This window comes from Leptonotus elevatus, chromosome 11, assembly GCF_054856555.1.
Source record: "Leptonotus elevatus isolate MCC_2025b chromosome 11, RoL_Lele_1.0, whole genome shotgun sequence".
NCBI lineage: Eukaryota > Metazoa > Chordata > Actinopteri > Syngnathiformes > Syngnathidae > Leptonotus > Leptonotus elevatus.
In genome coordinates this window covers 15,887,494-15,900,448 of record NC_141249.1, presented here as the reverse complement: position 1 = coordinate 15,900,448, position 12,955 = coordinate 15,887,494, and the positions used below count along the sequence as shown (strand labels likewise).

The window sequence follows — 12,955 nt, the reverse complement described above, 5'->3', positions numbered from 1 at the left end:
GTGTGCGATTCGATTAAGAATCGATTTTTGATTATGAACGATTTTTGATTCAAAATGATTTGATTGACAATTATTTTTGCTTCAATTTATAGATGTTCAAGGAATCGTAATGATCTACTCCAGTCTGACTCACTAATGCTAACTAGTGCGCTACTCGCGGCACTTTTATCACTCAAAAGAACGGCTCCATGCTGCAAAAAAACAACTTTGATTGGAATAACTTGATCGTCACTTTTTCCTTCTACTAACGTGGCTACAACTTAACAGTGCATCAGACCGTGTGGAACCACACTGCCCCTAAGTGGCCAAATCAGGTACAACATGAACAGCGCTCCCAATAAAGGCACACACAAACAAAGGGAAGACAGTATAAAATAATTTAAATAAAATCAATTTTGGGTCAATTTTGGGTCATTTCGAATCGTACTAAATGAGAATCGATTTTTTTTGGCACACCCCTAGTAGTGCTCTTAAATGAATACAGTATGTTACATGGGCAACTCGATATGCTTTGATCTGTATAACCCTAACATGAACTCAGGCGGACTGACGATGATTGATGGAAATCACACTCCAAAATATTGAATTCGAGAAGAAGCCCAGGCTGTGGGTATCATTGGTGTTGCCATGCAACAATAAGCAGCAAACAAGAGACAAACACAAATTAACCTCGGGGATGATTAGTTTTGTTACAGGCAGATACTATTGACACATCATTCTCCTAATTTTCAAGAGCTTATAAATACATGGGAAGAATTATAAATACTTACTTGTCTCTCGAATGGGATTTCATCTACCCTGTATGGCATACTTCAATTCCCGAACAGTAAAGGTTTAGTGTGAGTTTGAATAATCTCTAAGTGCCCGGTGATTGACTGGTGACCAGTCCAGGGTGGAAATCCACTTTTTGCCCAAACTCAGCTGGTATAGCCTTCAGTTTCCTGTAACCCTAAACAGGATAAGCCATATAGATAATGTATGAATGCATGTTTAGCATACTACAGAGAAAGCACTTTTTCTTCTACTATTTTCCCAGTTGAGCATTACATCACCTTACTTTTTGCTCTTCTTTTTTTTTTCAATCAGTGTTCCCATTCAGCACCTGTTAAATGGGCCGTGGCTGGCAGAAATAGCAGTTTGTTTTCATTTTACCTGTTTGGGAGCGTATTTGACGAGAACATGAGAAAATCATATTCCACCAGTAGATATGGCCGCCGCGCGACATTGATGTATTACTTGGGCGGCGAACACTCCTGCGCAACTTTGGCGGTAATTGAGTTTGGAGGCGAGCACCTGCACACTGGAAGAAACGTCTTGAGAGGGCAAGAGAGCCAGGTGGATTTGAAAGAATATGGCTTATTCTGTATAATTCTGTTCCAGGTAACAGTGTTTTGACTTGAGGAGCGAGGCAAGAGGTTCCTCCGAGTTTTAGACATTTGATGAAAACAAGCCTGGTGTTTTTATTTGAGCGGTAAACTTTCCAATCTTGTATATGAGTGCCAGAAAAAGATCTGAATGTCCTTTAAGTATTCAGTATAAAGTTTAACAAACAGAAGAGTGGCCTCTTTTGTTGTCAAATCCTCTTTTAAGCGCAAAATGCATGCTATTTAATGAGTGGTGCAGAGTCCCATTTAGGTTAAAAGCATCTCCACTCATAAAGGCGGCTGCAGAACGTGTGTGTGTGTGCATTTTAAGGTGTTTCAATGCTTGCAGCTGAGAATGATACTTTAATCTCAGGATCACAGCGTCCCTTGCTTCAGGGGCTGGAGTTTGGATGTAAACAAACCACTGCAGTTTTCTAGCAGCCATTAGTGACACAGTATAATTTCCATAAAAAAACATGCATGGACGATGTTTGTGATACATTGAGTTAAAATGAGGCGTCAGATGTCTTCATCTCTGCGAATGGATGTGCCCTATTAGGAATTGCGACTTGGGTGGCTTTCGAATGTACTTGCTCGGATTCTGAGGTTGGAATTTTCCCGCTTCCCAATTGTCTGGATTTTGAATAATTCTCCTCATTTGTAATGCATAAAATAAGTAGCTTCCCTTCATGCTTTGTTACATTTAGCACAAGTTTATTGATGATGTTGGGTGAATCTGGGGAAGAAAAAAAAAAAACCTCCCCAAAGAAAGCACAAAGCTCCATGAGATTCTTCCCTCCCCTGCGAGTCCTGACATTTATTCTCCAATGACATCATTAGAGTGGGAAAAGCTGGAGGCGACCATATGGATGCCACGGCTGCTTGGCTCCGTCCATAATTTAAATAAACCACTATGTGTGCTGACAGAGTTTGTGTGTGTACCATACACACCATGAAACATGACCAATGCATTGACTTATTGAATAACTGTGTCTATAAGACATGTCAAGGCCCAAACAACACTGGATGGTCCCGTCATTATATTCTGTATAAAACATCCTTTTCTCGAAGATGTTCAACATCCGACAACCAATTCGCTCCGGTTGCCCATCAGCAGCTCATTTGAGCAGCTCATTTCACCAACGCAAGAGGCATAAATGAGATTTATCTCTCTCCTTGTGAAAATGTCATGTCACGTGGATACAAAGATACAATTTTAAAAAATTGTTAATACAATGAATGGATTGTTCATTCATGGACTGCCAAAGTTACTGAAGGAGAAGAACAGTCCAAACTTAGGGTCCAGTCCAAATGCATGTTGCAAAGTATCAAATAAATGAAGGTGAAAAAGAAAGTGTCAGGTTATTGATACCTTGACACCATCTGTTTATGTTTTAGAGCGCATGTGTGTGATTACATTTCATGAAAAATGTTAAGGTCATGTGATGCACAAGGTCAATTTTAAGGTCAGTTAAAACAAAAGGTTACTAAACATATGCATCAATCTTATGAATGATTGCAGTCGTAATCTTTGCTGAATTCTGTTCCGACAGTGTGAAGATGAAAATGTCCAAAGTTGGCGGGCCGTAGCTCTCAAACCCCTGCTCTGATTGACCTAAAATTTGAGATTTAGTGTCGTACCATCACTGTCAACAAGTAAACCAAGTTTCATTCAAGTCAAGATATGCTTGGTTGAAATTTTCAGATTTTGTGGGGGAATTTGGCTAATATTAATGATTGAACATTTTTCTTCACCTCAAAAGTGATTTTGGATGTTAAGGATTCCGCCTGGTGCCAGCGATTTGAGAACAGCGAGACAGTGGTGAGGTGTGCTACTGTGCTACTGGAGTGACAGAAGACAAGGTGGAGGTGAGACTGCATGAAAGATGGGCTCTGAGCCCCTTCTTCTTTGCTACGATGATGGACAGATTGACAGATGAGGTCAGACAGGAGTCTCCGCGAACTGTGATGTCTGCAGATGACGTTGTTATGTGCTGTGCGAATAGGGGCTTAGGTGGAAAAGAACCGAGAGAGTTAGAGGGATGCACTGAAGAGATGTGGAATGAAAGTCAGTCGTCGCAAGACATACAGAGGAGGGAGTGGATATACAGTATCAGTAGAAGGATGCTGGATATGGAGGCACTCGGTGGAAGGCAAAAGGGAAGACAGATAAGATTTATGGATGTGCCAAGGGAAGACTTGCAGATAAAGTAGCTGGAAAAGGAGAAATGGAAGAGGATAATTTGCTATGGCGACTCATGAATAGGGTTAAGCTAAAAACAAAAGAAGACATAAATATGACATCCCTGCCTAAATACAGCACGACCGTCTTTTGTCATATAAAGCACAGGTAGAGACGAACCTGGAAAATATTTGCGGCTTCTCAGCACATACTTCAGAAGTTTTTGCAACAAATAAATGTCTCTGGCAATATTCAGATTGCCTTCCACTGAGCTCTTTTTATAGTTTCTGTTTCTTAATGGTACAAATATATATATATATATATATATATAAATATAGCCACCAAAACAATATAATTGGCAACAATGACTGTGCTTTGTAAACCAACTTTAAAATAACTCAAATGTAATTGTTTTACTACCTATGGCATTTAGCCGTAAACATGGTAGTCATGTTTGACTGGCATTATGGTTATGAGGAGGATCCTTGAAAAACTTCCTCTTTTAAGGGATCCCTGAACCCAAAAAGCTTTAGAACAGATGCCATACAGAAAATACGATGATGAGAGTGAAGGATGCACACTGGGTCGCTACAAATTCTAACATCAATCCCAACGCTTGCGGGCTCCCAACGCTGGCATCCGCTTGTGTAAACTGTTTGTCTTTGTGATAAAGCCCAGACTTGAAATGACGTGCCACGTTCTTTTTGTGGGGTATTCGCTTTTCCATGTGGCAGACTGAGCGAGGTGTCAGACAGATCACTGGGGAGGGGGGGGGGGGGTTTGGGGGGTGCTCCTGTGCGCAAGTGCGTGTGTGTCATCCAGCTAGGCTGCCATCACTGACAGAACCAGAACTAGAATGGACTGAGCTCATTTTCAGGAGAGAAAGAGGAGAAAGATGCTGGAATTGGATTGAATGTAACAGAGGAATTCTGTTCTGTTCCATCGGCGGCATCCATCAAAGTCCATGTCTGACTCTCGCGGCGCATTAAGTGCATTAACGCCCGCTGTGGACATCCATAATGCCTCCTTGTGTCATCACTTTGCTGCCCTCGTCTTGGCACTAGCGCCGTTCGTACTGTAAGTCACACAGCACGCTGATTGCCAATAGATGGAGAGTGGGTGTGGAGAGACACAGTCATGATTGTTGGCGGTATGTTGACAGCATAACTAATCCCTTTTACCTGCTCGGCCCATCATACTGTAGCTCCTCTCAGAATGGCTGCTTTTACAAAGGGGAAAAGTGGGACACAGTCAGTTAAGTGATGCTGGTTGACTTCCCCTTTGTTCTATTTTCAAATCATTCGTTTTTCTATTTTCCGTGCAAAAGGGCTCAAACTGTTGCAAAACATAAAACCGTCACAATTCACACATTCATCTATTCAGGTATTTTCTCTGTGGAATCCAACTAAATACTACAAGATGCCACCAAAAAGGAGCTTTGTTTATGCTCCATATAGATTTTGCTTATATTGTCATGTTTGATGCTGGCCCATAAAATCCCTGCCTTTGCCAGAATGATGATTTTGACTTAAAGGCTATGTCTTATTCTCATTAACTCTAAAAGCATGTATAAGTCACATTACCGCTGGCCATCTTCCAAACCATAACATCTCATTCCCTAATTTCCCCATCATCTGTCACTCCCCCGTCATTTGTGTGCACTTTCTTAATGAGATGCTTGCTCAACACAGTGCCGTTAATCCACCAGTTGCTAATTAGTTATCACTTTTTTTCTTTGGAGGTGGGCGTAGGAGCATGACACATGACGATAAGACAATATTTGCCCAAAATACATTCCGTTCCGTTCCGTTCCGTTCCGTTCCGTCTTCAATTCCGCTTATCCGGGGTCGGGTCGCGGGGGCAGCAGCTTTAGCAGGGAAGCCCAGACTTCCCTCTCCCTAGCCACTTCAGCCAGCTCCTCCGATGGGATCCCAAGGCGTTCCCAGGCCAGCCGTGAGACGTAGTCTCTCCAGCGTGTCCTGGGTCGTCCCCGGGGCCTCCTACCGGTAGGACATGCCCGGAACACCTCCCCAGGGAGGCGCCCAGGAGGCATCCGAACCAGATGCCCCAGCCACCTCAACTGGTTCCTCTCAACGTGGAGGAGTAGCGGCTCGACGCTGAGTCCCTCCCGAATGACCGAGCTTCTCACCCTATCTCTAAGGGAGAGCCCGGCTACCCTGCGGAGGAAACTCATTTCGGCCGCTTGTATCTGGGATCTCGTTCTTTCGGTCACGACCCACAGCTCGTGACCATAGGTGAGGACAGGAACGTAGATCGACCGGTAAATCGAGAGCTTTGCCTTTCGGCTCAGCTCCTTCTTCACCACAACGGACCGATAAAGCGTCCGCATCACTGCAAACGCTGCACCGATCCGTCTGTCGATCTCCTGCTCTAACCTACCCTCACTCGTGAACAAGACCCCAAGATACTTGAACTCCTCCACTTGGGGCAGGACCTCATCCCCGACCCGCAGAGAGCACTCCACCCTTTTCCGACTGAGGACCATGGTCTCGGATTTGGAGGTGCTGATCCTCATCCCAACCGCTTCACACTCGGCTGCAAACCGCTCCAGCGAGAGCTGGAGATCACGGCTTGAAGAAGCCAGCAGCACCACATCATCTGCAAAAAGCAGAGATGCAATGTTGAGGCCACCTAACCGTACCCCCTCGACACTCCGGCTGCGCCTAGAAATTCTGTCCATAAAAATTACGAACAGAATCGGTGACAAAGGGCAACCTTGGCGGAGTCCGACCCTCACAGGAAACGAATTTGACTTACTGCCGGCAATGCGGACCAAACTCTGACATCGGTCGTACAGGGACCGAATAGCCCGTATCAGGGGGCCCGGTACCCCATACTCCCGAAGCACCCCCCACAGGATTCCCCGAGGGACACGGTCAAACGCCTTCTCCAAGTCCACAAAACACATGTGGACTGGTTGGGCGAACTCCCACGCACCCTCAAGGATCCTGCTGAGGGTGTAGAGCTGGTCCACTGTTCCACGGCCGGGACGAAAACCACACTGCTCCTCCTGAATCCGAGATTCAACTTCCCGACGGATCCTCCTCTGCAGCACCCCCGAATAGACCTTACCTGGGAGGCTGAGGAGTGTGATCCCTCTAAAGTTGGAACACACCCTCCGGTCCCCCTTCTTAAAAAGAGGAACCACCACCCCGGTCTGCCAATCCAGAGGCACTGTCCCTGAAGTCCACGCGATGTTGTAGAGACGTGTCAACCACGACAGCCCCACTACATCCAGAGCCTTTAGGAACTCCGGCCGAACCTCATCCACCCCCGAGGCCCTGCCACCGAGAAGCTTTCCAACCACTTCAGTGACTTCGACCCCAGAGATAGGGGGGCCCACCTCAGAGTCCCCAGACCCTGCTTCCTCAAAGGAAGGCGTGTTGGTGGAATTGAGGAGGTCTTCGAAGTATTCTCCCCACCGATTCACGACGTCCCAAGTCGAGGTCAACAGCACCCCATCTCCACTATACACAGTGTTAATGGCGCACTGCTTTCCCCTCCCGAGACGCCGGATGGTGGACCAGAATTTCCTCGAAGCCGTCCGGAAGTCGTTCTCCATGGCCTCACCGAACTCCTCCCATGTCCGAGTTTTTGCCTCAGCGACCACCGAAGCCGCATTCCGCTTGGCCAGCCGGTACCTGTCAGCAGCCTCCGGAGTCCCACAGGCCAAAAAGGCCCAATAGGACTCCTTCTTCAGCTTGACGGCATCCCTTACCGTTGGTGTCCACCAGCGGGTTCGAGGATTGCCGCCCCGACAGGCACCAACCACCTTACGGCCACAGCTCCGATCGGCCGCTTCAACAATGGAAGCACGGAACATGGTCCATTCGGACTCAACGTCCCCCGCCTCCCCCGGGACAACGGAGAAGCTTTGCCGGAGGTGGGCGTTGAAACTCTTTCTGACAGGGGATTCTGCCAGACGTTCCCAGCAGACCCTCACAATACGTTTGGGCCTGCCTGGTCGGACCAGCATCTTACCCCGCCATCGGAGCCAACATACCACCAGGTGGTGATCAGTTGACAGCTCCGCCCCTCTCTTAACCCGAGTGTCCAACACATACGGCCGCAAATCCGATGACACGACTAGTCGATCATCGAACTGCGGCCTAGGGTGTCCTGCTGCCAAGTGCACATGTGGACACCCTTGTGCTTGAACATGGTGTTCGTTATGGTCAGTCCGTGACGAGCACAGAAGTCCAACAACAAAACACCGCTCGGGTTTCGATCGGGGGGGCCGTTCCTCCCAATCACGCCCCTCCAGGTCTCACTGTCATTACCCACGTGAGCGTTGAAGCCCAAAATACATGTGCCTTTTAAATTATGGTGAGAAATTAGCATCAAATAAGTAAGTCAGATACAAAGACACATTTTTGGCATCTGATCCCTGTTACCGGTACTCGCCCATCCCTACTAATTGCTGTTAAGCCTCATGAACATTTTAGCAGACAACTTTGCCCACAGAGAGTTAACATGCTATAAGCTTTGGGGACAACGCTGCTAAATGTGTTGAAGTTATTGGTGCACCGGGTGGGATTTTATTTGATCACACTGCTTGGTTGGTATCCAAGACAGACGGGAAAGGAACAGAGATGACATTTGGGCTGACAGTAAAAATACTTTGCGGTGAAGCCAATGTTGGCTAAATAACCGGTTGGGAAACACTGTGCAGTAATTCCCCCAGATGCTTGTGGTTCACTATTCACTAATTCACCTATTTGCTTTTTTTCTGTAGAACCTTTTTTTTTGTCAGTGATTGATAGTTGATTTTGAATGCAGTCTAAGGCGGACAGCTCAAGTCAGTCCATTTCAACAGTTGTATTGTATCTTTAATTAGAATCAGATTATGTTCATCATATCTCATCTGTATAAGATTTGACGCTACAACTCCCCTTTTGTCCTCTCTGTTTGGTAGCATTGTGTCTATTATTTTATTTGGAGAGAGCGAGAGTAGAAAAAAAAAATAAAAACGACGCAACGATCCTTTGCTGCGATCCTTTTGTCCACAGTTCTGCTCTTATTGTGCTTGTACTCCAGTTGGAAACATCAATAAACATAAAGCCTATGCTCCCTGCCTGTATTAGAGAGCCTTAAACTGGGGTCCTGTGTTTAGTGGAGATACAGGAAAAGCTCCTCTCCATCTACACCCCCACAGCCCAGCTTCATTCATTATTGATCGTTTGCTCCCACCTGCACACTATCATTAAACCCTTATTTTCGGAGTCTATTGTTGGGACTGGACCCCCTCAGGGCCACAACTCCTCCTCCTGGCCATACACATTTTATGACAAAATAGATTTGAACAAATGTTTATTATTATTTATTAGGAACAATTTGTGGGTTCGATGTGTTTATAACAGTTCCTCTGAGATTGTTCTTGTCCTCGTAGACTCCTGGCATGCCAGATATGACGCAGTATTCCTAGCAAGTTTACATCACATTTTTATGTTGACAAATCAAGCGCTGTGTTCATCCTAATGAAAATGTCCTTTTGATAGTGGTCTCGATAGATTTTTTCCCCCTCATCTATTCATCTATCTTTTTTTCATCAATTCATCTCCCATAGTTTTAATTAGCAACATGACATTTGGAAGTACTGCCTCTCAGGAGTAAACTTACAAAAATGTCTCAAGAACGCATGCTTTAAAAGGAACAAGGAGTCAACCATTTTGATTTGAAGTGACCATTTGAAGGTCTTTTTCCACCCTAAGTTCCATGCAGCAGAAACTGGTTTTGATTTGAAATATTTAATAACCTCAGCTCCACATGGCCTGATCTTGACAATCATCGTTTGGTTTGAAGCTGCCATTTTAGTGTCATTTTGACCATTTAAAGATGAACTCACCCTGAAGATTTTGTTCTGACTGCTACCGCATTTGAATTGTGTATATTACAGACATTCGGGGGTGCTAAATTGTGAAAAAAAAAAAAACTATTTTATGACAAACCATAAGACACAAAACTCTAATAACTTGGTCAGATCTTCATAACCACCCTTAAGAGATTTTAGAGATTCACTATTTTCAGAACTGTATCAATGCATTAAATCTCCTCCTGATGTCTCCAATTTCCTTCAATTCTATATTCTCATTGAGTACGCCATCTGACGCAGCTTTAAAAATTTTCATGACCTTGATCAATCGCTGCACTCTAAAAACAATTGGGTAAAAAAATAACCCAACTATGGGTCAAAAATGGACCAATCCTCTTCCTGGGTCGATTTGACCCAACTTTGAGTCAAGAAATGGGTCTTTCAGCGTAAAACAACTCATGAATATTGGTCAGATCCTTTACTTGAGTAAAAAAAATGGGGTCATTTTGTATTGAACAACCCAGAAAGTTGGGTCGAATTGACCCAGGAAGAGGATTGGTCCATTTTTGATCCATAATTGGTTTACTTTTGACTCAACTGTTTTTAGAGTGATGTCGTGGGCCATCGCTTCCCCTCCCCAGTTGAAACTTCTGAGTGCTACAGTCTTAGTGCCCTGTTGCCATTGTTCCTTCCCTCCCACTCTCCTTCTTGCACCCCCCCCCCCCCCCCATCCTCTACCATCAGGTAATTTAGGCCTTCAATCAGGCGGGTGGATAACAAACGAGCGAAGTGTGTTAGCTGATTGCCTTTTACTGCTCGTGTCTGCAGTGTGCAGGTCACTCCGCCGCGGAGTCCACATCAGCGCTTCTAACCTCGAAAACCTCTAACCACATTATTTTTACTTAACCACCTCCCTCGCGCACACATACCCGTTTGCGGTTGCTTAGCTGTGCTTCTTGCCACAAGCCAATTTAATAAAATATGCCTGCAATTATCCAAAAGAACATCCTTTTTCTGCCCTTTTGCCCAATTAGCCCTCACATCCCGCACCTCGCGGGTACAGTGTTGCAATGACAATTACATTGTTATTGACCTGTAATCCAGTATAATTGATTCGAATCACATGTCTTAGCAAACCAGGTTTTATCGCTCGCCTCGTTCAAGGTTGACTTGATTTTACTGCTCTTAAATTGACCTTGTTGGTGCTCGGCAGACAAACCACGTGGCTATGATCGCGCAGTCAACGCAATCTCATCTCTCATCTCTTTCGGATGGTTTCCATCGTGGCCTTTCAATGGATAAGCAAGTTCTTATATGCAGAGGTTGAAAAGGATTCTGTCGAATGATTTATTTCGTGACTATCCTCCGGCTTATGAATGGCATATTAAGGTTCGTCTAGCTCCAGTACAGGTGGATTTGCCACTAAAATATCACAGTGTTGAGCCTACTGACTAAAATTGCCTAGAAACTTATTTTTTATTTTTTTTTACTTCTATTGTGTGTTTGAGGTTGTGGTGAAAATTGGTGACACGATAATTAGCGAGTACTGGAGCCATTTGCTTAACTTTGTCACTGTATAGTACATTGCGTAACAACCCAGCTAATAAAGATGATTCTGATTTAATTGCAAATCCTAACTCCGCCAAATCTATGACCCGCTAACCTCACTGAACGGATGTCCTCTGTTTGGAATCTAATTAAGAAATGGCAGTGATCAGGAAATGTGGAAGTTAAAGCTATAAAACATCATCTTTGTCCTCATCACAAAAATTGTGTTTGAATTCACAAATTGACATACAGACAGGCCTGATGCATTTTGGGAACAAGTTCTGTGGACTTTATTCCTTGGCTTGTTTATACGCAATAAAACCACTTTATACCTGAGGTGCCCAAACTTTTCAATACACACTGTAGTTAGTTTAATTTAGAACTATATATGATAATTATTCTACTAATGTTCAAGTAATCAGATAAAAATAGATTTTGCATACTAAACAAAATAATGTACAGGTGAGATGCAGTCTCAATCTTAACATTTTACTGTGGCATATGTGACTTTCGGTGTGTATGGCTTTAAAAGGCACAGCCTAGCCTGGTGTGTGATGTGGGCATCAGTGAATGAGAGTGGAGAGTTGTCTGTCTGTTAATCCGCTAATCACAGTGAATAAGCTATATTTAAGTGTTTTATACACTGTGGAATTGGCTTTTGTGCATCTTTACAATAAGATTAGTCATTGATTACAATGATTTTCATGCATCTGTCTTTCTTATCTGCAATTCTGCACTGCATTCATTGAAAGATGATACATGTGTTGTTGTTTTATTGTTCATTCAAAATATTTCCGGGGTGTTTACTAGGAATACAACTGGGTGATGCCTGATGTTGTCTTGCCTATAAGCTGTTTTCTTTCGCCTGCAGGATGTTGTCTCTGCACAAACAAAGCCGCCATCTCAGACGGGTGTAACTCCGAGTAAACCTCTCCTCCAAAAATAAAACCTCGCAGGGACAAACATGATTAATTATTCCAGTGGGATTCAGGGGTGGCTGGACAGTATTTTTAATAAGCCATTTTTCCATGGGATTAACTCCCCTCAGTATTTTCCTAATTAACGCATTCAGAAAATTTAACAAACTCAAGCCAAAGGATGCTTCCAAGAGATGTTTTGGGTTTGAATCTCCAGTCGCCACATCAACTATGCGTTTAATCCGAGTGTGATGTACTGACTACACAAAATAAACACCAAGCGCTAGGACACCACGGGAGCAATATAGATGCATTTTGAAAATGTGTTTATTTGTATTTTTTGGCGGTTCAGCTCATTTCAGTGAGAGCAAATGAAACAGCTGCAGTTTTATGGTCTTAACCTTTAACATTAAATTAACACTTTTTAAGCGACAAATTCCTGGGCTCGCTCAGTCAGCACCACGGCCAGCTCCCGTTGCTTAACTAACCGCCACAATGTTAAAGCAAGTGTTAGCAAGTAACATCCCCATCGAGAGAGTTGTTACCAAAAGATATATTGCAACAAAAAGAGCAAAATCTCCTTGAACAGAGACGAACAAAGGCACCGCCTGCCTGCCTGCATGCAAGCATGCACGCGGGCCCTCCTGGGGGATCATTATACTTTCAATGCTACAAAGCGCCGCCTTGTTTTGTACGTATGACAACAGCGCTTTTGCCAGATCTTTTAATTGTAGAGCTCATCCTACTCTATCTGTTTTAACAAGAAACACAAGGACACATTTTTAGTGAGGGACTGTATGTTCACTGGAAATAAACAGTGCTAAACTACGAATGTCCTTAATAATTGTGTGTGAATGTTAAGAAATAGCTGCATGGTGTACTACTACGACTACTACTACTACTACTGTGTTTGTAATAATACTGCCTCTTGGTGTCCAAGGAGTGCACATGAAGAGGAACAAAATCTCAATTGGCATTGAAGCATCAAATCATGACGTATCACATGTTTAATTATTTTATATTCTGTTTAATTATGACGTTAATATATGTTTTATAAGTACATTAATGTTGAATGAAAATCTAAAATATTGTTGGTGCCTATTGTGCTGCT

General features: G+C 43.9%; 1 protein-coding gene across 2 annotated transcripts in view; it reads left to right on the top strand.

Annotated features, from left to right (window-relative positions):
• The window catches only part of ncanb (neurocan b), a 131,512-nt gene that overhangs the window by 10,257 nt on the left and 108,300 nt on the right, over positions 1 to 12,955 (top strand). The window contains exon 3 of one of the 2 annotated variants that reach the window (XM_086088712.1): positions 3,128 to 3,233. The exons of the other annotated variant lie outside the window; for it this stretch is intronic. The gene's annotated coding sequence lies outside the window, so the exon portion shown is untranslated. The remainder of the gene's footprint in view (positions 1 to 3,127; positions 3,234 to 12,955) is intronic. 2 annotated transcript variants of the gene reach the window in all.